Source organism: Prionailurus viverrinus, chromosome B4 (assembly GCF_022837055.1).
Source record: "Prionailurus viverrinus isolate Anna chromosome B4, UM_Priviv_1.0, whole genome shotgun sequence".
Lineage (NCBI taxonomy): Eukaryota > Metazoa > Chordata > Mammalia > Carnivora > Felidae > Prionailurus > Prionailurus viverrinus.
This window is the reverse complement of record NC_062567.1, coordinates 47,374,383-47,402,156: the sequence shown is the minus strand read 5'-3', so window position 1 is coordinate 47,402,156 and position 27,774 is coordinate 47,374,383. Positions and strand designations below refer to the sequence as shown.

Genomic DNA, 27,774 nt, shown 5'->3' with positions numbered 1-27,774 from the left:
AGGTCTCTTATGGAAGGGAACAAATTATTCATTTTCTAGTTACATTTGCTGACAAACTCACATGGAATAGCCTAAAACTATGTGATGAAACTTATCTGGTCACAGCAAAAAAGTTCAGCTACTGACTGAAAAGAAGGGTTTCATACCCCATTGAGGAGTTCTTTATCTCTAAGAGATCACTGACAGCAATTCCTGGACAATGCCTGCAATAAACTATTTTGGCATGCATATAAAAGTAGGTTAGAAAATCCTTATCTTTTTTGTATATATATGCAAGAGCCCATTGGTTTGATCATGTGCTGAGAAGATAACAATACAGCGAGAAACACTATTCCTCAGGAGGCTGCAGAAGGGCGAGAGACACCATTTATGCATGCTTGGAGAATGGTTCTGAATGTGGCAGCTATAGAGACAGTTTTCAAATGAGACAGGAAACTTCACAGTTGTGATAGGAGCAGCAGTTTATGTGTAGCTTTGAGTTGATCTAGGAAGCTCCATCTACGGCCTGCTTCTTGAGGTCATCCAACAATTCTGTGAGCTGTTTCTTTGCTGTATTTTGTGCCTTTTTTCATAAACTAGCTAGAAGAGAGTCTCCACAATTGAACCCCATATACAGAGTCACTAAATAAGTAGCCTTCTATAAGTAGCCCTCTCCAACATAGGTGTGGCTTTAATAGATTAATCACAATTGGATCAACTTTCATTTTCTAACTATGCGAAAACAGAGGCATATGGATGGAAAAATAATGAACTGAAAAGTTGAGGAAAATCAAATATTATGCCAAACAAAGTGGAAGATGAATATAAGTGAGAGGAAAACAAATGATATATTCCACTTTTTCCTGAATACTAGAGTATAATAGTATATGAAAATGTCCATAGTTACAGTTAAGAATCTCTTCATTAGAGAAGTATATTTATCAGAGTTGTTAAGAACAATTTCAATGAATGGGGGAAAGGAGGAGGGATTCTAGATGGAGATCCAGGTTTTGAGCAGTACTTAACAGATCTAACTTACATGGAAGCTTGATATGAACTTTGAAGAAAAGTGGTCTTGGAAGAATAAATATTAAAAAATAATATTTTCAAATATTTTAAATAGGCATGCTTTCATGTGATTTACTGCTTCCAACTCTACAACCGGCTCCTTTTTTTCCCTACCCCTGTTTAATTCATACCCATAACTAGGCTACCTCCTGTTTTTCAAAAATGTTAAAAGCTTTCACTTTCTTTTATTTTATACATGTATGAATTGATGTGGATTTTCCCCATTTTTTCAATATAATCTGTAACTTGCTCTTATAGTCTGACTATATACAGGCTTGAGGTTACTCAGATATGGGTAAATATCTGGAACCTTCAAGACAAGCTTCTTTGATGACAAGAGGCCCTTAGTGATCTATGCTAACATAATGCTAACGTAATGAAAAGAGCATAGATTTTGGCATCAAAGGAATTATGCAAAAGTAATAGTTATATATATGTAAACCTTGGCAAATTACAATTTTCTATGTGTTTTATTTTCTAAATATATACAATGATGAAAAATTTTTCAATCTTCAAAGATGCCCATGGTGAAAGAAAAACAATTGCTTCAAAAATGTAAAACACCATAAAATGTAAGTAAATGAATAAACAAATACACATGTGCGTGTGCATGCGCACGCACGCACACACACACACACACACACACACACACACACATACTGTAGGTGGTGAGTGGAGGATGTGAATGAATGCATGTATGTATGGGTGTATATAAAATCAATGTGGAGGCATCAATCTAAATTCCATTGGCCTTGTTGAGAGTGTTGGGAAGCAAAGAAATGAGAAGGAATTGTCACTAGGACTCAAATTAGACTCCAGGTCTTAAAAAGGAGAAGCTAACAAAGATGACAATTTATTTTTCATTTTCTTGTGACAGAGAGCCCTAGAACAAGACTGTGAATACAAATTTTTATATATTCTATGTGAACGCAAATTGCTTTGATCCTTCTGATGGATATAGAAAAGAACACATATACCAGATCAAAAGCCACATATCACATACCTGAGGCTGTGGCAATCTGCTCTAGAAAATATATCCATCACAGCAAATGCTTTCAGAGCTACTATTTAGTTAAACTTACAGTATTCTGTTGTTATCTGCCATGATCTAACTAGTTTTTGCAGAAGCTAGATTGCTAAATTAAATGAGACTGTATGATGGAATCTGTTACTCTTTCATCATTTATGTCTTTGATGGAAATAATTTTAACATTTCCTTTGGAATACAATATCATTTTTACTTTCCTTTTCCAAAGGGGAACAGGTCCCTCAAGATTACACTTGGCCTTTCCTACTAAAATAGCTTTTACACCATATAGTAAGGAAAAATGTAAGGGATCTGCTGACTGCTTAATATTTCCATTTCCATTAATACATTTGGGAATTAGGGATATAACCGCCTGGAGGATTCCGTGGACCTCATTATAAGGTGGATCCAAGCCAGGAATTTAATGTAGGTAGTTGGTAGATCTCTTTTGTATTTAGTAGACCCATTGAACCATGCCCATTTCTCTGAGTCTGTAGGTCCATTTTCCACAGTTTTACATGACAGCTTGGCATTTCTATTTTATTTAATATGGGCCATTCTTTTTCAAAAGTTCTAAAAATTATCTCAAAATTCATATAGATCCATATCCCTGTCACTGATCAGTAAAGAGTACCCCCATATCAACAAAGGCTGCTTTATCTAACTTTATATTCCGTCCCCCTAGACCCAGCACCCTAAGCATCTACCTCCAGAAATACTCTCCTTATACTTGACAGTATATATTAGCCAGCTACTAAAACTCATTTAGCATATATTCCTTATATTCCTTTAGCAGAACCAGCACTGCTGCATTTGAATCATGCTAAGATTTAACCCTCATGAGTCTGATGACCATAAAGGGGGATTGAAGACATATTCTGAGGAAAGCAAGCATTATCTTTTCAGGCCCCTGACATATTTGGTTTTTCTACATTATATTCAAAGGCTAACCTTCCAACAAGGTGGAATAGGTTGCTTCCACAGGCCTCAAGAGTTAAGGAGATCTTGGGTTCAAGTTCTTCAGTATATTTATTCAGATATCTAACATTTTATATGTTAAGAGTCCAACTCCTTTCATATTACGAATGTGAATTTGGCAATGGAGATTTTCCAAGGCTAATAATTCAGCTTTTTATGTCAACTTTATCCTGCTGTCAGACTTCTACTCTGTTTACCATTCAGCTGTTGGGGATAAATGTCTCTTTAAATGCCTCCCAGGTACACCATCTGACTCATATTTTGCTTTAATTTGTAATGGATCATTCTGAGTCTGTTATTTTCTTTCTTCAAACATTACTTCTCTTCATCCACAACAACCCAATTTCATATGCTTTCTAATTACCCTCATGCCTATTAATACCACAGATTACACAAGTCAGTGTATTTCCTTCCAGTGCATCTCACCAAGTTTGCTATAGTTGCAATTCTCAGTAATGGCTCCACTTTTCACTAGTGATGGGACTTAACTCTCAGCCACTGTTGGGAGATCCAACTCCAGAATTCCATCCTTAGTGTCTACTTAGGAACTTTCCTGGTACTGTCTTAGTTTGGATTCTCTAGAAGCAAGCATTAGACAAGCACTCATTTGCACATGATTTATTAAAGGAATATTCTTCAAAACAACCTATAAAGAAATGAAAGATTTTTTTTAAAGCAAGGATTAGTTCTTAGGCAACATCTGAAATTTTCTTGATTCACAAGATGCCTTGAAGCATAAATCACACTACAGAGTTGTTCTTCTTTGAGGAAAAAAAGAACAACTATTTATCCTCACATCTGTCAGTCATACCTGAAGGAATACCAAAAGTGAGGAAGCTTTTATTGGCTGAGAACTAATTGTATAATTGGCTAGAGAGAGGAGTAAATATGAATTGTTAGCAGCAAATACTCATAACATTTGGGTGATGAGGGATCTATCCTGGCAAATGGAATCAAAACAGGGCACAAAAAATGTCTATTGCACTAGCCCATAGCAAATACTCAATGCTAATTGAAATAAAAATTATATTTACCAACATTTATTAATTATACATGATTGATAGCATATTATAATTTTATCAGAGTCACTTGAGGAATTTTTCAAAACCTACATACCCCAAAACTATCAGAATTGCTTTGAGGATCAGGGTGGAGAATATGCATGTATTTTGAAAATAATTCCCAGCCATTGCTAATATCCATCTTACACACATACACGCATACACACACACACACACACACTCATGCACACCAGAAGCTACTTAAAACCATTAAGAAAAGAAGTCTTTCCAGGGTGCTTGGGTGGCTCAGTCAGTTAAGCATCCGACTTCAGCACCGGTCATGATTTCATGGTTTGTGGGTTCAAGGCCTGCATTGGGCTCTGTGCTGAAAGATCACAGCCTGAGCTTGCTTCAGATTCTGTGCCTCCCTCACTCTCTGACCCTCCCCGACTCATGTGCTTTCTCTCTTAAAAATAAATAAACATTAAAAAATATTAAAATATATAGCTCCCTGATTTTTTTTTTAATTTTTTTTCAACGTTTTTTATTTATTTTTGGGACAGAGAGAGACAGAGCATGAACGGGGGAGGGGCAGAGAGAGAGGGAGACACAGAATCGGAAACAGGCTCCAGGCTCCGAGCCATCAGCCCAGAGCCTGACGCGGGGCTCGAACTCACGGGCCGCGAGATCGTGACCTGGCTGAAGTCGGACGCCTAACCGACTGCGCCAGCCAGGCGCCCCATAGCTCCCTGATTTTTAATGTATTTATAGACTTGTGAAACTCAGATCACAATCAAAATTAGAACATTTCCATCACTGCAAAAAGAATTCAGGTACCCATAGCATTGACTCTTCACTTTCCCCAACTTCACCCATTCCGAGGCAACCACTAATCCATTTTATGTCTCTAGGTTTTTCTTTTCTGAACATCTAATATAAATAGAATCATATAATAGGTAGTCTTTTGTGACTACTTATTCAGTTAGCATAATCTTTTCAAGATTCACTTATGTTGTAACACATCAGTATTTCATTCCTTTTCATTGCTATGTAATATTCTGTTATGTGGCTATACCATATTGTCCTTATCCATTCATCATTTTATAGATATTTGGATTGTTTCCATCTATGGGTTATTATGAATAATGTTGCTATGAACATTTGTGTACAGGTTTTTGTGTGGACATAGTATTAATTTCTTTTGAGTATGTAGTTAGAAGTAAAATTGCTGGATCATACAGTAATTGGATTTTTTTTTGAGGAACTGACAGATAATTTTCTAATATGGTTGGACCATTTTTCTATACTACCAGCAGTTTATGAGATTCCAATTTTTACGCATTATTGTGAACACTTGTTATCATCTGACATTTTTCATTGCAGCCATTCTAGTGTGTGTGAAGTGATACCTCGCTGAGATTTTGATTTCATTTCTCTAATGAGTAGTTATTTTCATGTGCTTATTATGTTATGTCTTCTTAGGAGTGTCTGTTTAGATCTTTTTTTTCAATTTTTCAAACAGATTTTTATCTCCCTAATTTGGAGTTTTAAGAGTTCTTTATATATTCTGGTTTAAACGTCTTCTATCAGATATGATTAGCAAGTATTTTCTCCCAGTCAGTGTGTTGTCTTTTCAGTTTATCCATGGTGTTTTCTAAAGTACAAAAGATTTTCATTTTGATGAAGTCCAAATTATCTGTTTTTTTCTTCTTTCATATTACTTATGCTTTTGTTGCCATACTTGAGATTTTTCCTTTGTCTTTGTTTTTCAGCATTTTTGCTATTATATGTCTAGGTGTTATTGATATGCTTATCCTACATGGATTTCTTTTTCACTACTTGGGGGTGTAGATTAATATTTTTCATTAAGTGTGGGAAGTTTTCAGCCAACAAATTATTTCTTTAATGTATTTTCTGCTCCTTTCTCTCTCTTCTCTCCTTCTGGTACTTCATTACCTATATGTTGGTGTACTTAATCATGCCTCACATTTTGTTGAGGTTTGTTCTATTTTCTTCATTTTCCTTTCTGATTTTAAGAATGTTTAATCTCTATCAATCAATTTTCAAGTTTACTGGTTCTTTCTTTTGTAGTTCAAATCTACTGTTGAGGATCTCTAGTGGAGTTTGCATTTTAGGTATTCAAATTTTCAACACCAGAATTTCCATTGGTTATTTTTCAATAATGATTATCTCTTTATCAATATTTATTTAATAGGATATTGCCATCAATACTTTCTTTTAATTCTTTAAGTATGATTTCCTTTAATTCCATCAACATAATTTATTTATATTTGTTTATTTATTTATTTTTAAGTTTATTAATTTTGAGAGAGAGAGAGAGCAAGAACACGTGCACATGAGTGGGCGAGGAGCAGAGAGAAAGGATGAGAGAGATTCCTGGCAGGCTTCACGCTGTGAGATTGAAGCCTATCGTGGGCTTGATCCCACAAGCCATGAGATCATCACCTGAGCTGAAATCAAGAGTCAGACACTTAATCAACTGAGTGGACGCTTAACCCATCCAGGCAGGCCTCTCTGTATGTATTTATATCTGCTTTGAAGTTTTTGTCTCACATCTGGATTCCATTCAAGGAAGTTCTATGGCTTGCTCTTGTTTGTTTTTTGTTTGTTTGTTTTTGTTTTTCCTGTGTAAGAATTATACTTTACTATTTCTTTTCATGTCATATTTCTTTTGAAAATTGGATATTTTGGTTAACTATATTGTAGCAACATAGGACACTGACCCTCCTTGCCATCCCCCTTACCCATCCAGGTCTTCTTGTTATTGTTTGTTTATTTATTGAGTGATTTGGGTAGACTACTGTCATCTCTTTCACCTACAGTAATATCTGGATACAATGTGTTCTTTTTTTCTAACGTCACATCTCAGAAGGCACAGCCTTGGGCTTGTGCACAATCTCCGATGGGGAGAGCACATTTATCAAAGTTTTCTTTGACTCTCTCTTTGTGTGATCTCTCCAAGTAGCTGTCTGACTTTGTTGGTATTATACTAAGCTGTTAGCCCCCACTACTGGCAGCTGATTACTAAAGGTTTTCAACAACATCCTGGGGCATAAAATGCTCTTGAGTTTGTTTTAACTAAATGCAGGCCCCTTTTCAAGGGCCATCCCTTCAGAAAGTCTTTGAGACTTGTTCTGATTCCATGAGAGCTCATCTTAGTTTTCTCCTCCCCAGAGTTTTCTTTTAAACATTCACCTGGTCTATAGTTTAGCTGTTTTTTTTTTTTTTTTTGGTTTTGTTTTGTTTTTGTTTTTAATTTTTTTTAACGTTTATTTTTGAGACAGAGACAGAGCCTGAACAGGGGAGGGTCAGAGAGAGGGAGACACAGAATCAGAAACAGGCTCCAGGCTCTGAGCTGTCAGCACAGAGCCCAATGCGGGGTTCAAATTCACAGACCGCGAGATCATGACCTGAGCCGAAGTCGGCCGCTTAACCGACTGAACCACCCAGGCGCCCCTAGTTTAGCTGTTTTTTTCCTCATAAAACTACCATATACTTCTTAATTTCTTGACATCAAGACCTCCATTGTTTTCAAGAACACCGTTAGGTTTGAACTTTGTGACACTCTTTTACAAATAAAGTCAGTTACCTTAGGGAGAGCTACAGAGCTCTTTCTTCTTATGGCCTCCCTTTAGCCACTGGGGAAAATCTTTGCATCATTTCTCCAGAGCTGTGGGCATGAGCAGTGGCCACCTCTCTCATGTAAGCATGCTTTGATTTATGAGCCAGGTGCTGGAAGGACAGTACCCTTTGGTTTTCTCATTTTTTTGTTTTTAGGTATGAAACCTTCATCTGAACTGAAATCAAGAGTCAGACACTTAACTCACTGAGCTACCCAGGTGCCCCCTCCAGACTCCACAGCTCTCACTAACTCTTGCCTAGAATAGATCTTCTACAATATGGAGCTTGGTAGGATGATAAATGCTGACAAGGTGTCCCTCCTAGGGAGATACTATAAAACTACACTGAAAGCTAGGGAACATAGAGCCTGTGTTCTTGATTGCACTCTCGGAGATTAGAATTTGTTTTTGTTTTTGTTTTTGTTTTTAACTTACGTATTTTTGACAGAGAGTGAGGGAGGGGCAGAGAGAGAGGGAGACAGAGGATCTGAAGTGGGCTCCACACTGACAGTAGAGAGCCTGACCCAGGGCTCAAACTCACAAACCATGAGATATGACCTGAGCCAAAGTCAGAAGCTTAACCAACTGAGCCACCCCAGTGCCCCCCCAGATCAGAATTTCTGTCATACTGAGCTGAGAATGTGGGAAGGGAAAAGGTTGTGGTTCAAATGCCATAGACTTTCACTGCTCTTACTGACATGTAGATTTTCTTAATTATTTCTTCATTTGCTGTGTGCCGTCATAAAGTTTTCAGAGATTTTAAATGATTGATATTTTATCTTTTAATTTTTACCAGTTATGATTCCACCGAGAATCCTAAGTAGTTCCTCACACCACCATTCCCCTATCAGAAGTCTACACTCCAGAATTTGTCTAGTTTTCTGACAAAATTTAAAATTATCTCATATTTTTAACATATTAAAGACACTTATTTTGAATTATGTGTCTGAAGTACATTACTTGAATGTTGTTCTATCCTTGAATGTTTTTCTAGCTTTTCATGTGATTATTTTTAAAGACTATTTTTAGAGGACTTTTAGGTTTACAAAAAAATTGAGAGGGGGACAGAGATTTTCTATATATCCCCTGCCTCCCCACATATATGAACTCCCCCATTACCAATGTCACCCACCAAAATAGCACTTTTATCTTTTATTTTCTTCCTTTTCTTTCTTTTCTTCCCTTTTCTATCCTTTATTTTTCTTCCTTTCCTTCCTTTCTTTTCCTTTCCTTTCCTTTCCTCTTTTCTTGTCTTTCTTTCACCAATGATGAGCCTACTTTGACATACCATAATCACACAAAGTCCATAATTTACCTTGTAGTTCACTCTTGCTGTTGTACATTCTATGGACAAACATACAGTGATTTTTATACATCATTGTAATATACAGAATATTTTCATTGACCTAAAAGTCCTCTCTGCCCTACCTGTTCATGTCCTCTCCTCCCCACAAACCTTCCTGGCAACCGCTGATCTTTTTATTGTCTTTATTGTTTTGCCTTTTCCAGAATGCTATACAGTTGGAATCATACAATATATAGCCTTTCAAGACTGGTTTATTTCAGTTAGTAATATGTATTTAATGTTCCTCCATGTCTTTTCATGGCTTCATAGGTCATTCATGGCTTCATAGGTCATTTCTTCTTAGTGCTGCATAATATTTTATTGTCTGGCTATACTACAGTTTACTAATCCATTCACTTACTGAAAGACATCTTGGTTGTTTCTGAGTTTGGGCAATTATGAATAAAGCTGGCTTAAACATCCACATACAGGTTTTTGTGTGGACATAAATTTCCAACTTCTTTCAATAAATAATACAGAGCATGATTGCTGGATCGTATGGTAAGAGTATATTTAATTTTGTAAAAAACTGGCAAACTACCTTCCAAGGGTTATTTTGCATTTTCACCAGCAATGTGTTAGAATTTCTCTTGCTCCATATCCTCATCAGCATTTGGGTTTGCCAATGTTCCAGATTTTGGCCATTATTATAGGCATGCAGTGGTATTTTTTTGTTTTAATTCTGTTTCCCTGATGATAGATGATGTGGAGCATCTTTTAATATGTTTATTTGTTACCCATTTTGAGTTAATTTTTGTGAAGGGTGTAAGGTCCATATTAAATTTATCATTTTGCATAGGAATGTCCATTTGTTTCAGCAATATTAGTTGAAGATAATATTTTTGCTCCATTATATTGCCTGTGCTCCTCTGTCAAAGACCAGTTGACTATATTTATGTGGTATCTGTTTTCTGTTTCACTGTTCTATTTGTTTATTCTTTTTCCAATTCCACATTTCCTTGATTACTGCAGCATAAATGTTGAAATTGAGTAGCATCAATCCTCAACTTTATTCTTCAATATTGTGTTAGCTATTCTGGATCTTTCACCATTCCATATAGACCTTAGAATAGTTTGTCAATATACATAAAATAACTTGCTGGAGTTTGACAGGGATTGCACTGAATCTATAAATCAAATTGGGAAGAGATGACATCTTGACAATATTGAATCTGTGTATCCATGAGCATAGAATATCTCTCCATTTATTTAGTTCTTTGATTTCATTCATCAAAGTTTTGTAATCTTCTTCATATATATATCTTATACATACTTAGTTATATTTATACCTAAGTATTTCAGTTTTGGAGGTGCTATAGTATATGATGTTATATTTTTAATTTCAGTTTCTACTTGTTTACTGTTAATATATTGGAAAACAATTAACCTTTGTATATTAATCTTTTATCCTGCAACCTTGCTTTTATCACTTATTAGTTCTAGTTTTTTTGTTGAGTCTTTCAGATTTTCTATATAAACAATTATATCATCTGTGAGCAAAGAGAGTTTTATATTCTCCTCCCCATTCTGTATGCATTTAATTCCTTCTTTTACCTTATTGAATCAGTGAGAAATTCCAATACAATGTTGAAAAGGAGTGGTGAGAGGGGATATCCTTGTCTTGTACCTGATCTTAGTGGAAATGCTTTTAGTTTCTCACCATTAAGTATGATGTCAACTGTAAGTTTTTTTGTAGTCTTTATGAATTTGTAAAGTTCCCCAATATTCTTAGTTTATTGACAGTTTTTATCATGAAAGCGTGCTGGATTCTGTCAAATGCTTTTCTTCATCTATTGATATGATAATGTACTTTTTTTCTTTTTTTAACTTGTTGATATAATGGATTAAATTAATTATTTTAAAAATGTTAACCAGCTTTGTATTTTTAGGATAAATTGTACTTGGTTGTGATGTATGAAAATGTGTATTCTGTTTCTGTTGCATGAAGTAGTTTAGAAGTCAGTTATATTCAGTTGACAGATGGTTTTGACGTCAATAATATTGCAATACCTTTATATGATAATTGGCAACTCTACTAATTATGATGAGCATTTTTTTAAATGTTTTATTTGTTTTTGAGAGAGAGACAGGGTGAGGGTAAGGGAGGGGCAGAGAGAGAGGGAGACACAAAATCTGAAGCAGGCTCCAGGCTCTGAGCTGTCAGCACAGAGCCAGATGTGAGGCTCGAACTCATGAATAGCGAGATTATGACCTGAGCCAAAGTCTGACACTTAACCAACTGAGCCACCCAGGTACCCCTGATGAGCATTTTATGATCTATATAACTGTGAAATCACTATTTTATACACTTGAAATTAATATAATATTGTATGTCAACTATATTCCAATAAAAATAGGTGAAGGGGATTAGGAGGTACAAATATGCAGTCATAAAATAAATGAGTCACGGGGATGAAAAGTACAGCATAAAGAATATAGTCAATAATATTGTAATAACTTTGTGTGATGACAGATGGTAACTATACTTATTGTGGTGAGCACCGTGTAATGTATAGACTTGTCCAGTCACTATGTTGTATACCTGAAACTAATATAAACGTTGTATGTCAACTATACTTCAATATAAAGTAAATATACTAAATATAATTTTTTAAAAAAATAAATGTAAAATAATTATAGAAAAAGAATAAGAAAAATAAAAGGTTTTTTTGCCTTTACTTATTCCTTCTTCATTGGTCTTCCTGTCTTTATGTAGATCTTGGTTTCTGACCTATATTTTCCTTTTCATCTTTAAAAACTTTTTAACATTTCTTGCAAAGCAGATTTGCTGGCAGAAAAGTCCCTTAATTTTTCTTTGTCTGGAAAAAAAATATTTATTTTTCCTTCATTTTTGAAGTATAATTTTTCAGGGTTTAGAATTCTAGGTTACTGTTTTATTCCCTCAACACTTTAAATATTTCACTTCACTCTGTTCTTGCTAGCATAGTTACTGAGAACTCTGATATAATTCTTACCTTACTTCCTCTACAGGTAAGGTATTTTGCCCCATGGCTTCTTTTAGGAATTTTTTCATTTTGTTTTTTATTTTCTGTAGTTTTAAGACGATATGTCTTAGTTATTTTGGCATTTATCCTGGTTGGCGTTCTCTGAGATTCCTGAAATTAATTTGTGGAAATTATCAGTTATATTGTATCAAATATTTCTTCTGTTTCTTTTCTCTTCCTGGTATTACTATTATATGTATATACCTTTTTGTTGTTGGCTCACTCTTTTTGGATATTTTGTTTTGGTTTCTTCAGTGTCTGTTATCTTTGCCTTTCATTTTTTGAGGATTCTATTCCTATATCCTTTAGCTCAGATATTCTTCCCTCAGCCATGTTCCACCTATCAATAAGCCCATCAAAACCATTTTTCATTTCTCTTACAATGTTTTTGACCTTTAGCTTTCTTTTTTATTATTTATTACTATTTCCATATATCTGCTTACATTTGCTATCTATTCTTGAATGCAATCTTCTTTATCCATTAAAGCCTCAGCTTATTAATCCTAATTGTTTTCATCTTGCAGTCTGATAATTCCTGTATGTTTGGTTCTGACACTTGTTCCATCTCTTCATATTGTGTTTTTTGCTTTTTGGTATGCCTTATAATTTTTTTTCTTGATAGCTGAACATGATGTAGTGATAAAAAGGAGCTGCTATAAAGAGGCCTTTAATAACGTGGTTATGAGTTACAAGGAGAAGGGAAGTTTTCTATGATTATGTCCCAGTATTTTAGTAAGCCTCTTACTCTGCTTCTGGACTGTAAACTTTGTGTTTCTTATGTTTTTCCCCCACGCCTCTCTCCTCTGAGGTGAAGCAAGATGGCTAAAGTCATCATGGCTAGAAAGGTATTTCCCCTTTCTAGATCAGTTAGGCACTGATAATACCCCAGCAGGTTAAGCTGTAGTAAACTAGTTTCCCTGAACATAGGTCTTGTTAAGAAGAACAGAGTGCTCTTGGGACACCTGAGTGGCTCAGTAGGTTAAACATCACACTTCAGCTCAGGTCATGATCTCACAGTTCATGAGATTGAGCCCCATGTTGGACTCTGTGCTCATAATTCAGAGACTGGAGCCTGCTTTGGATTCTGTGTCTCCCTCTCTCTATGCCCCTTCCCCTGCTCATACTCTATCTCTCTCACTCTCTCAAAATTAAATAAATGTTGAAAAAAATTTTAAAAAGAAGAAGAACAGAGTGCTCTAATATATTTCAGAATGATTCCTTTCCTCTCTCCATGCCCATAGTCTGAGTGGATTTATCTGATATTTGTGGGAATCTGATAGAGCTCTGGAGGTGTATCTCACAATATTCTGGGGGCCTCCTATGACTTGGTACCCCTGGATTTTTTTTTACTGTTAGAGTTGTCCACACTGGGCCTCCAGTAATTTGTTAATTGCAGTTCATGTTTTCCTACCACAGTGCTGGTTTCCTCAGTGGTTTCTGCTCCTGAGTCTCAGCTGCAGTAAGCTATGAATCCCTGTGTTTGCTTGTGTTTCCAATCTTGGGAGTAGCAGTTTGCCCTGTATCCTCCCATCTCTAATGGATTCAAAAGTGTTTGCTTTTTCAGTCTGTTCAGTTTTTGGCTTGGTGTTAGAACTGGGTGACAACTTCCAAACTGTTTACTGTTTACGTGGGGAACTAGGGACTGGAATTCCATTCATGTAATTTTGTTTCTTCATTTGCTTGGTGTGTGTGTGTATATGTGTGTGTGTGTGTATATATATATGTGTGTATATATATATATATACACACATATATATACACATTTCATTTACTTCTGTTTATATTATAATATTATATATCATATATGTGTGTATGTATGTATGTATTTATTTATTTCAAATAACATTTGGAGGCCTCAGTTGTTTTCTGCTTTCAGAAGGGTTCTGTATTCTCTCCACTTGAGCAATTAGAGAGACTGGCAGTCCAAGATCACTTCATTCCAATTTCCAAAACTGAGTCACTTTGAAGTATACTTCACTTTCTGCAAATGCTTATATATATCGTGTTTAGCTTTACTCTTACTGCTGGTGTCCCAGTTTCATGCATCTTTCAAAAATTTCTACTCAGCTTCTCAGTCTTTCAATTATTCATTCTAGATTTGGCAACTAACTACCTCTTTGGTAAGAAGGGCTTCAAATGCTAGCTCTCTTCCTTCATTCCTTTCTCTTCAGATATTAGTTTGATATTTTCTAAGTGATTTGTTAGCTTTCTGATATTAAATATTTAAGATTATTTTTAACAGGTTTTATCCAGACAGTGTAGATGTCCTCAGCAGGAAGGTTTATTCAATAACCTCATTCAGAATATTGCCCCTCATCACTGGATCTTATTCATTTTTATACACTGGTAGTAAACCATAGCCAGCAGAAAAGAGGTGCTCAATAAATATTTTTTCTGAATAATTACAAATAGCATTAGTATTTAGCACATTTATTGTGGACAATGATTTCTTTCAGAGAAATGGAAGCAAACTTGTAAGTTTTTTCATGTTTCAATATGACTACCTCTTTGTGTTTTTATTAATATGTTAATGCTGTTTTAAGTTTTCTTTGAGATAAACATGTAAGACAAAATATTAGTCTTAGCTTCCAGTTGTGCCATGTCCCTGCCCCTGTTCAGTTTTAGCTGCACAAAATCTGTCGAGAACATGCTCAACTTTATCTACTATAAGTCTAACAAAACCTCTACCTAGGAGCATAATAGGATTTCTTTCTACTGGTAAATAATTCTACTGGGAATAAAAATAATTCATTGCTCTATGCCAAATGTGTATTATGGGGCTTTAATTGGCCAGGAAGCACCAGATTTCATCCTCCTGACTTCATCCCTTCAATGTATACAGAGGGCCTATCTCAATGCCTCTATACAATGCATGGTCAGTTGGGTAGTATGTATTCTCTTATTATGTCATTTATCTTCCCAATTCAGACTACTTTCTTCTACCTTCCCCTAACAAGAACTGGTGTTGTGTGTCATATGGACCTAGAGGTGGTTTGTGAAGTCTTCTCCTAAAAGAGTTTCTTCTTTTCTGGTCCTTTTGAATGGCTCACTTGATTGTGGCTTCTTCCTTGGCAAGAGATCCCTACATATCATCTCTGAGATTTGATTGTTCTCAGAGATATCCTATCACTTTATGCATTCATTCGGCCATTCATTCAATGGATATATAGTTTTTTAATGTTTATTTTTATTTTTGAGAGAGAGACAGAGTGTGAGCAGGGGAGGGGCAGATAGAGGGAGACACAGAATCCAAAGCGAGCTCCAGGCTCTGAGCTGTCCACACAGAGCCCGATGCAGGGCTCCAACTCACAAACCACAAGATCATGACCTGAGATCAAAGTTGGATGCTGAACTGACTAAGCCACCCAGGTGCCCCAATGGATGTCTATTGAGTATAACCTATTTGCTAGGCACTAGGAATATAGAGATGAAAAAATAAAAGCAGACATTTTGCTCGGGTAGTGGGAAATGAAATGTAACAGTGAGAGCTTCTATTGAACTCTATGAACTCTACATATGAATATGTGTAAAATAAGCCAGCACATTGATGCTATCCCCCTCCCTTTTAAATAGTATGGATTCAATATATTAAACAGGACCAGTATTTATTTGTTAAGCAACAGCCACTATTTCTTTCATAAATAAAACAAAAATTCTAACAACTCAAAGCCCCACATCAGCTCAGTTCATTCTTCCTTTAAATCATAATGCTTGAGGGACACTCACTAAGCATCTGTCACATGTTCCTTTGAGTATGACTTATACAGTTGTTTCAAAATTCATCCCATTTCCTAATGCCTAATTAAAGCTCAGAAACTCTTCCAACTCTTTTTTTTTTGACAAAATTCTTGTTGGTAGACTCAAAATCTGTATCTCTGGCATCTTTGTAGTTCACTGCATGTGCTATACCCAAGGCTCAACCATTAAGACTCCGGTCTCTTATGCATTCCATATATAACACAGAAGTCCATATATACTTGTGGGTGCTTACAGGATGTCTCATAATTGACTTACCTTTTCATATTAGCTACTTTCATCAAAAGTTTTTCTCATATTCAAAGTTGCCATAATAAGAAGGGAGTTCTTGATTCCATGATATATGGTTTATCTATAAAATCTCTGGATACTATCACTAAACTCGATTGATTGATTGATTGCCAGTTTTAGCCCTTTAACTCTCCTCTGTCCTTATGTACAGGAGAGTGTCATTATTCCTAACAGGTCACAGAAAACCTGGTCTGCCATCCTTTTTGCTTCATTGGGAAGAAATTCTCAAGGCTTATACATGAATGCTGGAGACTAATAGGAACATTGGGACCACTAAATGAACTCAAAGAAACTATTACCTGAATACATATGAAAAAGTATTTCAAAAACATGTCTAGGAATGTTAGAGCTCTATCTACTTACTAAATTGGTGTTATAGAACAATGGCAATCATACCTATTTTATTTCAGTCTTATTATATGTCAGATACTGTGCTAAGTGTTTTTACAAGATTCCTATTATGTAATCCTTACCAAAATCTTATCAAGCAGGTGCTATTACAGATGAATAAACTGGAAACTGAATTTTACAAATGCTAAGGAACATGCAGAAAGTCATGTTGTTACTGAAAGAACATGTAAATCCTTAATACACATGTGAGAACCCCCTGCTGTAAACCAGGGGTCTGTGGAACTTTTTCTGTAAAGGACCAGATAGGAAATATTTTAGGTTTTGTAGGCCACATTGTCTCTGCAACAACTAACCAACTGTTCACAGTATACTGTAAAAGCAGCCAAAGATAATACGTAAAAAGATAGGTATGCCTATGTTTCAATAAAACTTTATTTACAAAAACAAGTGACTGACCAAATTTTTCAGGACTGGTCAGACTTGGACCATAGGCTGCAGTGTGTAAATCTCTAACACATGATACTGTATAGCTTGATTTAAAATTATTTCCATGTATGACTAAATTTTATTTCAGAATATAGGGAAATTAAATGGAAGATTTTTTTGAGGTACTCACCCCAATATATAACTTCACCAAAAAGAATCAATTTCCACTGGATCATTTTTCTTCAAAATGGGTTAAATTGCAAAACCTTTGCATGATCAATCTTACATAGTTTATCATAACAAAACACTCTTCTATATTTAGCCTCTTTTCTGCCAAGGAGTTCAATCTCTGTTAAAACATCTTCTCATTAATCCTGCCTACGATCCTGTGAGGGAGGGAGATGACAAGTATTAAGAAATGTTCAGAGTCTTTTAGATTCAATTCAAATCTTGAAAGAAGCTGAGTGACAAGTGCTTGCTGCCCTCACAGTTACCCAGTATCCTTAAAATATGAACTTTGACTCTTTCAAAGGCATGCCAGGTACTTCTGGGAAAAGGATCCAGCATTAGGAAATCCATTTACCTATACTGTCCTTATTTGGGGCTATATCTCCCACAAGGATTTGGTTTCCATAGAATTTTCATCACTTCTTGTGTTATCAATATGCTCTGTCCTACAAACCAGCTGTTCTCATTCTTCTGGCTAGTGATTGTATTTCAGTAGTGGAAAAAGTAACCACAAAAGTGAAATATTTGGGGTATTTATTTCATAACTATCATTCATCTATATTCATTATATATATTTGTTGTATATATTTACCACTGCATAGTAGTAATGTAGTACCTGGTAGTAATTTATGTATAAAATAAGGCAAGAAGTTTTATCCTTTAGGTCATAAGTGCTAATCATCATAATATAAGATTAAAAGATGTTCAAATTAAAACATAATCTTCCTCAATTCCTATTTCATCAGGTCATGCCCCTGTGCCACCATCTATAAGGGATTCATACTACCCTTATCAAATCCAGCTATGTTGACCTATCCTTTGGACCTTGAAGCAACTCAGACCTGTACCACTAACTCCATTTCTCAGACTCCCTGGTTTATGTCTCTATACAGTTTAAGCAAACTGTCTAATACCTCTACCGATTATTCTTGTGTTCATGGAAATATATGTCTGATCATGCAACTCTTTCTATCAAGAATTCCTGTCTCATTTTTTCCCACTATTTTATGTTCCTCCATTTAGTAAGAATACTGCTTCAAGCTCCTTTTCTTTAGGAAGTCGTTCATGATCAAAGCAACTCAAGGGAGGGATCCATTTATTTTAAAAACAGTTATGGATGGGGCACCTGGGTGGCTCAGTCAGTTAAGTGTCCGACTCTTGATTTAGGCTCAGGTCATGGTCTCGGGGTAGTGAGATCAAGCCCTGCATCAGGCTCTGTGTTGAGCATGGAGCCTTCTTGGGATTCTCTCTCTTGCTTGCTTGCTCTTGCTGTCTCTCTCTCTCTGTCTTTGCTTCTCTCTCTCTCTCTCTCTCTCTCTCTCTCTCTCTCTCTCTCAAATAAATAAATAAATAAACATTTTAAAAATAAATAAAGAAAATAGTTATGGAATGCCCATTACATACAGATCAATGCCAGAGACTGAGGCTTATTTTGACAAATTATTACCTCCCTAAAGGAGTAAAAGATATAAATATCACTATGTTGTGTGCTCAAAACTAACATTATGTGTCAGTATACTTTATTAAATCATAAATAAGTAGATATTTTTAAAAACCCATAACTTCTAAAAAAAGTATAAATAGATAAAAGAGTATATATATGTCTTAGGGTAGATATAACACAGGTGTGCAAACACATACATGCACACACAAGAGTAACACAAAGTAGAAAATTTATATTGTTAAAAACAATGTACTATGAAAAGATGTATGAAGGAGACATCATTAAAATCTAGATTTTGATAACATTTCCAAAGATACATAGAAAGCATGTCAAATAAACCTAAAAGAATAAGGAAGATTAGCTACAAAGAAGAAGACAGTGTAATTAGAAAGTTGGAAGAACCAGATATGTATGTTTCCTAGAAGCAAGAAGAATGGTTTACTCAACATTTTTATATGTTGCATATCAATCGTTTTGAGAACTACGAGATTATTATGACTCTTAGAAAAGGAATTTTTTGTAATAGGATGTGAAGAGAACCAAGGTCCAGGGTTCCTAATGAGTATATAACAAAGAGTAGAAGCACCCGATACAAATTACAATATTATTTTTTCCATTCTTTCAACAAATGTTATGAATGTATATGAAGTACATAGCATAATATTAGGGATGATAGGATGGTATATAAAATGAATCATAGACGAACCCTGACTTTGAGTACCTTAATAAAAAAACATGAATGCCCAACAGTGCATCAGGGACTGAGCTAGGCATTGGGGATTCAGTGGAGAACATGGCTTTTTCTTCAATCATATATTCATTCATTCAAAAACATTACTAAGTGCTAGAAATGGAAGATACAAGGTACAAAACCTGATCCTTATTTCAGTGAAGTTTACATTCTCATAACATAGCAGGCAAGATTCAACACAACTACTGGAATTATAATACCGTGTAGAAAGTGTGATGGGGCATAATAGAAAAAACAATTTAATTTTGAAAAGAATGGTAAGTTTTAAAAATTACCTTTGGAGTTTAAAAATCATGAAAAAGAGCATCCGTATAATTATGGGAATATGGGAGAATTATTGAAGGACTTAGTTTTATTTATTTATTTTTAAGATTAAATGACCTAAGCACATTTGTAAACTCTGAGAATGGATCCAGAGGACAGACCACAGATGAAAAGAATGAAAATATAAGTGAAGCAATGAATTCCTTAATCTACATTATCTAACACTGATATGATCAGCTTTGAATGTATATGTTTATAGTTAAAGTAATTAATAAAATATGGTTCTATTGGTATAGTAGTGAAAAGATACATTTTAGACTTACTTATTATGCTTTGATAGCTTTCAACCACATTTTATATACCAAATTTGGATGTTTAATATTTTTAATGAGTGGGAATTTTGAGCCATCACATGGGGGCACTGTCTCCCAGACAACAGTCTAGTGTCAATAGTGTCACCATTTTCATTTTTACAACAGTGCTTATGTAATTATTTGAAAAATGTATACAGTTTATCTTTATTCTTTTATAAATATGAATTTATAAGGGATAACTGAAAGTAATGATGTAAGTATAAAGAGTAATTCTTACAAATTTAATAAAATTGATTTACACAGATAGAAATCAGACAGAACAATTAGCTTCAATTAGAAACTCTCCAAAATTAGGTTCATTAATTGAATATTAAATTATAAGGAATAAGGACATTTTAAAACATCTACAAAATATTTGAAGTAGATGATTGGTTTATATTTAAAAGGCAGGTGCTTGGGGAACTTTCTAATAACTTTTTATCTTTTAGGGTAGAGTCTTACCTCTACATGTAAATTTTCTCCTTTATATATTGAATATTCGTAAATGTGTTCAAAATGTATTTTGTGTCAACCGAAAGGATTGCTCTTATTGTATATTAATTGCTGTTTCCAAAACTAATAGTCCAAGGAATGCTATTCCTTCAGGTTACAAATAAGTGTACCATAAAATTGTTCTATATTCAGTTAAGTTCAGAGACTGTGGGTTATTTTGAGTTAAAAGGGATTTTTAGTACAAGACTGCTCAGGACTTTTGCTATGCAAATGTTCATTTTTGTTCTCCAAGAAGAGGGTATGATAAACAATTTTCCTCAAATTAATTTGACCACAGAGTCATTTTTTTCACAAAGCACCTATTAACATCCACAAGACCTAATGTTCTGCAAAACGTGGCTGGGAAAGTGCTCTGTAGTCAACAGAAAACAAACTCTTAAGATTTAGAGATGGAGGTGAACCTAGAGGCCATCCTTTATAACTTCTATGCAGAAAATTATTTCAATAGCATCTCTGACAAATGGTCTTCCAGATTTGGTGTTAAGGCTCTATTTCATGGTACCACATTCTATGTCAATCCTATCTATTCTTAATAAGTTCTTCCATTTATTAAACCTACATATGACTCATTGGTCCTCACTCTGTTTGCTCTTTCTTCTACATGACAATTCTTCAAATATTTGAAGACAGTTTACATGTCCCCTACTAGATCTTTTCTTCTAAGTAAGAAAACCTCGTTCTTACAAATTTACAACATATAAAGGAGTTATTAGATTCCCTCATTATATCAACTGTCTTTTTGGGTGTGTACTACAGTTGGACAGGTAAACATGATTGTTCAACTTTTCCCACTTAAGTTTCGGTGGTAATTTTGTTAATTCTTATCTGATCCATGTTATTTTTTATAGAAGCATATTGTTGGCTGCTATCAAGTCGACTTATGGTTAAGGAAATTACAACTATAGCCAAACAAGATTTCTCCGTCTAAACTTACACAGTTAACTATTTGCAGTTAAGTTTTGTGAGTACTCCTTTCTCATTGTAATCAAGAGAATCCTATATTCTAGTTGCCTTAAAGTACAACTTTCTTTTTTTTTTTTTTAAATTTTTTTTTTTCAACGTTTATTTATTTTTGGGACAGAGAGAGACAGAGCATGAACGGGGGAGGGGCAGAGAGAGAGGGAGACACAGAATCGGAAACAGGCTCCAGGCTCCGAGCCATCAGCCCAGAGCCTGATGTGGGGCTCGAACTCACAGACCGCGAGATCGTGACCTGGCTGAAGTCGGACGCTTAACCGACTGCGCCACCCAGGCGCCCCTAAAGTACAACTTTCTATCCCTTTGCCATGATCAAATTATTCATGAACTGCAAAAAGACAGGCATATATTTCTATATCTAAAACAGCTGATTCTTGGTGACAGTTGTTCACCAACTTTATACTTGTAAAACAAAACAAAATACATATATGCATAGATATATGTATTGTTGTGTATATACTTTACATATGTATATTTTGTACTTTAAAAAAGAAGTGAAGAAATAAATAAGCAAGGAGATTCCTATAGTGAAAACTTAACTTCTAAAATTTAATTTGGTTTTCTCTTTCCCTCTTGCCCCCACCTAAAAATAAGAAGTCTGATTTTTAATTCAGTATAGGAGAACAATAGTCAGAGTTACTGATGGAAGCACTAGAGTGTTATCTTATTTCTAAGACTAAAGGGGAAACAAAACAAAACAAAACAAAAACAACATTTACTTTGGATAAGGGCCAACATATTTGCAAAAGCTACAAAGTTTTGCTCAGCAATGAATGAATCACTGAATAATTATTTCTTGTATGTCCTTATAAATCCTCCTTTTGGAAAAAAAAAAGAGAGAGAGAGAGAAAAGAGTTAATGAGATTGTGGTGTTTCAGGAGTAGTGCAAAAACAATGTAGGTAAACGCGTGGAGAAATTAGTTCTGAAGTGTAGGATAATTGTAGAGGGCCCTGGGCAAAAAACAAAACATAGATGTGCAGGAGTCATAGCACATCTTGTCTTCACTTGTCTTTGTTAGTGCAAGTGAAAAGGTTAATGCCGTTCAGTTCCATCAACACAGAGTGAGGAACTGTGGCACCTTTGAATTCTAAAGTTACCCACAGTGCAACTGATTTAATTCCTGTGAGAATGGTACTATTTACAAGTTTGCTCAGGAATATGAATGCCAATTAACCATGTGCTCCTGTTCCTGTACAATCTCTCTCTCCCTCTCTCTCTCTCTCTCAAAAAAAATTTTGTTACAGAGAAATTGTTTTGAAAATCATTATTACATGGGAAGATTCACTGTTATTTGAAGTTAACCCTTGATTGAAAGAAAAATTCTCAAATGCATGCTGGCCCAAAGCATTAAATCTTCTCTAGGCTCAAGATCATCAAATATTACATTATCACCCATCTTTAAAATCTAAAATTTCAGATAATCTGACATTTTTGGGTTTCTGCCCCAATATATTGTGGCTAATGATTGCATTTCTAGCTTTCAATATTCAGATACAACTTGCCACTTTTAAATATCAAAATACCAATATGTTTATGCATGTGCAATGCTACTCTAGACATTCAGCCACCAGGCAACAGCTTTATTCATCCTTCTTGTTTCAGCTTCATCTCCCTACGCCCTTCCCCTTTGTTGAACATCAGCCACTCCATTTTCAGAACACCTCCCCACATACACTCCCAGTCCATTGTTACTCTTTAGTTCCTCCTACTACCATCCTCCTCATCCTCATTTTGCTTCTCTTCTCACATTCAATTAAAGCCTGAGTGCTGATTTGGGGAGAAAATTCCCTGACGCACAGAGGGATGAAGGGAGGAACCACACCAGGAATTAGATGGAGAACAGAGTCATCCTCTACCTAGATTGATAGTTGTGAAATATAAACTACCACAGATCAAAGCCAGAGACAATGGACCTGAACGCTCCACTAATGATGTTCCACAAGGTTTGGACATGGCTGAAGCTGGACCTAACCAACATCAGCATGATCACTCTGAAGGCGTCACTCGGTGGAAGGGACTGATGCAAAGGGAGCAGCATGTTCAGTATTCGCTAAAACTTTCCAGTGCAGTGATAGTATATCTTTACCACATATTCTCATAGCTTTGTATTGTTCCTTGAGGCTTTGTAATATATCACACATTTTAAGTTAGAACTTATATAAGCATTTAGTTTCATTGGTGTTTTAAATTTTATACACTTATAAAATTCAAGTATTCACTCTGGCATTTCAGTTTTAACATCAATACAAAGAAGAAATACCTCAGTGTTCTCATTTGCTTTGGTTTTACACCCATTAATACTGAGAATGTGATTTGGTCTCTTTATTCACAATAAATTTCGTATTGATTTCCATTATTCTCATTATAACAGCCATCTGACTGACCACCACATTCTGGTGTCTTTTATCTTCCTTACTGATCTTTAATTCACCAAACAATGTTTTGATTCTTCTTTCCCACCTCTTTAAACAGGTCATTCTGTTTTTGTCCACTGGTTTCCTGCAATTGTCAGCCAGAATTCAAGCTTATATTGGAATATAAAGTCTACACACCCGAATTACTCTGTTTGAAGTAATGTATGACAAATGCAGCATGATTTATTAGGTCTCTTTGCGGGGAAGGGCTGTGATGCCCAGAATATAGTTTTTTTTTTCTGTAGTATATGAAGACTCTTACAAAAGTAAAGTATTTACATACTAATGAAGAAAAAATAGAGACAGCATCACTGGGATCTGTCTATGAGCAAGTTTTCCCTACTTTCTTCATATTAAACATGTACTTCATGTTTAATATGTAGGCAGAGTCCATAGAGGTGACTGGACACATATAGCAGATTGCATACCCAGCTGGGCAATTCACCTACATACCTCACACCTCACCTTAGACCCACATTAGTGTCATTTATTCAGTGAACAAAGTCGGGTGATGCATGTCTAAACTAGGAAATAACAAACATGGCTAAGATCACTGTTAAGGTAATGGGGATTATCTTTCCTATTATCAATGACATAAATGAAGTGAATGGACATTTAAAGACTGATATGACCCCAAGAATTCTCAGTATCACTGACTACCTTCTTGCTTAATGCTAATTATATGTCATTTTTATTTTTCTGTTAATTGAATTTCTTTCTAAAATAAAAAAAATATATAGGGGTTAGTTTAATGTAACAGATATTTTCTTGAATGACAAGGGAGAAAACATGTCCTAGGAAGGCAGCATTCCAAATGACTTAGGGTATTTACACAAGAATGCCATTATATAACTTAGCTTAGATGTACTCTTCAACCAAGGTCTTATAATTTTTTTTTTCTGAGTGAATTCATCAATTGTAGCACTAAGATTGCAACCTGGAGGAAATCTCAACAGAACATTTTATTTAAAAAATTTTTTTTAACATTTATTTATTTTTGAGACAGAGAGAGACAGAGCGTGAACAGGGGAGGGGCAGAGAGAGAGGGAGACCCAGAATCTGAAACAGGCTCCAGGCTCTGATCTGTCAGCACAGAGCCTGACGCGGGGCTCAAACTCACAGACCGTGAGATCATGACCTGAGCCGAAGTCGGATGCTTAACCGACTGAGCCACCCAGGCGCCCCGACAACAGAACATTTTATAGTAGACATATGTATGTGTACTTGTGGATGAGAAAGAGAAAAGGCTTGAGAGAGATATTAAGTGTCATTAGTGTGTTATTTGCTTTTGGAAACAAGGCAGAAAGATGAAGACTAGCGGATGCACTTTTCAGGCCCTGGGGTAACAGCCTCTACCTCTTGTCCACCTTCAATGGTGATCTCACCAGAATCATCTTGATACTCGATCCCTTTTTCTTGAGCCCTGCTGGTTCATGGTGCCTTTAAACTTCCTCTCAGCTCTCTGGACTATAGATGATGCAATTAAAAACAACAACAAAATTTATGTGAAAGGAGGATTGAAGTAGGATGGGGAAAACACTAGAGGAGCAGGGACTGTGGGGAGGTTACTTTGTCACACTTTCTCTGTAATTTTCAAATGTAATCTGTTTGCCCTATAATTTGAGAAGGCGGAAAATCCCCACTAGGGTTACAATGTGTACTTTCTAACAAGAACTCTGATTCAAGTGTTATTGAGAAATTTTGAAAGCCTCTTGCTACTTTAACAACATAGGAAGAGATACTGACTAGGCTTTTAGGGATAGTGTCTTAGAGACTCAGCGGGGAAATCGAAAAGAAAAAATAAAATAAAATAAAGCTTGGACCTTTATTCTGATAGGGAACATTATATCATTATAAAAAGAATTTAAAAGTCACTTTGGATTCTTTCTTTCAAATGAATTATTACTATTCCAGTGAATATTGATCCCCATTATTCACATGTTAACACTCATTATTGTAGTTGTCAGGCAGTAAGGTTCTAGAGCCATCTTTTTGGATTGAAATACTCCGAACACTGCCCTCTAGCCATGTAACCTGGGACCACTTACATACCTCTCTGGACCTCAGTGTTCTCATCTGTATAATGGAGATAATAATAGCTCTTACCTCTTAGGTCTATTATGAGGATTATATAAGTTAACACCTATTAAGAACTTAGAATAGGGCCTGTCATAAAGTACTCAATAAATGTTCATTACGTCTCTTCCATTCATAGACAATGAATAATTCAAAGATAATAAATATATTATCTTTCCATGAGATGGGCACAGAATACATGTTGGTACCATACTGCTATCTTCAACATACAACTCTGAACTTCACTTAATATTTGGACAGAGAAGAATGATAGGACAGTAGGAATACTTATTTTGTAAGTATATTTTGACTGTTAAATATATAATCCTTTTCTTCCAGATTATTTCAACATTTTGAACCTTTCTTTGCAAGGTTCTAGTACATTGTTGAGAATATTGTTCCATAGAAAGTCACATTTGTATTGATTCTGAGCAGATGGCCTAACTCTCATAGATAAGTGTAGTCCTTTTATCAAGTACCAAAGTTTAAGAGACTGGCATCTCAGACTTAACACCTATATGAATCCTCATTAACATAACTCAAGAAAATACGGGGAGAACAGAAGCAGATCATGCAGAGGATGTCATGGAAGGACGGAGTCACATTGTTCTGGAAGAATACAAAGGATAAGAGTTTTGTGTGTGTTTTTTTTTAAGCTATCAGGTGTGCTTGAAGAAAGGCTGACAGACTCAGGGCAACCAGGAAGGAGAAATAAAGATGAGCAGTGAACAAGCTTTAATAAAGAATTCTTAATCTAGGCCCTTACAATTCTAAAACATTCAATTTGCTAGCATGTGAAGTAACACAGATGTTAATTATAGATTTTAAAGACTTTGCCAGCAGCAACAATGTATAATTATTAATAAATACCTCATCCCCTGCCAAAATCTATACAGGTGGTCAAAGGACAATGTAAAACTAGGACAAACAAAAATACCGTACTCTGAACCAGTCTTTTACTTAAACCAAGCTTCTTGGGGCACCCGGGTGGCTCAGTTGGTTAAGCGTCTGACTTTAGCTCAGGTCATGATCTCATGGCTTATGGGTTCGAGCCCTGTGTCGGGCTCTGTGCTGACAGCTCAGAACCTGGAGCCTGCTTCAGATTCTGTGTCTCCCTGTCTGACCCTCCCCTGCTCGTGCTCTGTCTTTCTCTCAAAAATGACTAAACATTTAACAAAAAAAACCCAGCTTCTTGAAAGAGTAATGAATAGTCGTTGTATTTCCTTTTATATTTTCATTTACACCTCCTACTGCACAGCGACATCTGCCCCCCCCTCCCCATTGAGACTTCTTATTCTGAGGTCACAGATTGCTTCATTGCAAAGTCAAGTCAATGATCTGTTTTTCTTTTTGGTCATATTTATTAAAGTTTTCTACCACATTTAACACAGTTAATCTTGAAAACTCCATTACCTTATTTCCTTAACAGTTCTTTTTCTTGTTTTCCAACATTTCTGCCATCTTCTGACCATTTACTTTCTGGTTTCTCCATGGATTCTATGCTTCCTGATACAGAGACACACTGGTCTTCTCCCTCGACATCCTTTCCTTGAGTAATCTCATCCACTTGGATGGCACTTCCCTTATACACTGAGGACCTCAGTTATAAACTAGGGGTCAGCAAACTATATCCTGTAGGCTACATTTGGCTTGCCACTGTTTTTGTAAGTATTTTACAAAAGCCATTTCCTATAGCTGCTGTCCTGCCACAAAGGCAGATTTGAACAGTTGCAATCAAGAACATATGGCCCTCAAAACTGAAAATACTGTTTGTCCCTTTACAAACGTAAACAAACAAGCAAACAGCCAGTATGTGATCTAGTCCTTAATGAAATTTTTAGTGTATCTAATTATGTGAAGGAAATATACACTTTGATGTACTGA

At 35.5% G+C, this 27,774-nt stretch overlaps 1 long non-coding RNA gene across 3 annotated transcripts in view; it reads left to right on the top strand.

The window, feature by feature from the left end:
* The first annotated feature begins 23,894 nt into the window (after positions 1-23,894).
* Positions 23,895-27,774, top strand: part of LOC125170932 (uncharacterized) — a 120,292-nt gene continuing 116,412 nt past the window's right edge. For all 3 annotated transcript variants that reach the window (XR_007154135.1, XR_007154133.1, XR_007154134.1), the window contains exons 1-2: positions 23,895-23,971; positions 26,030-26,185. This is a non-coding gene — a long non-coding RNA (uncharacterized LOC125170932). The remainder of the gene's footprint in view (positions 23,972-26,029; positions 26,186-27,774) is intronic.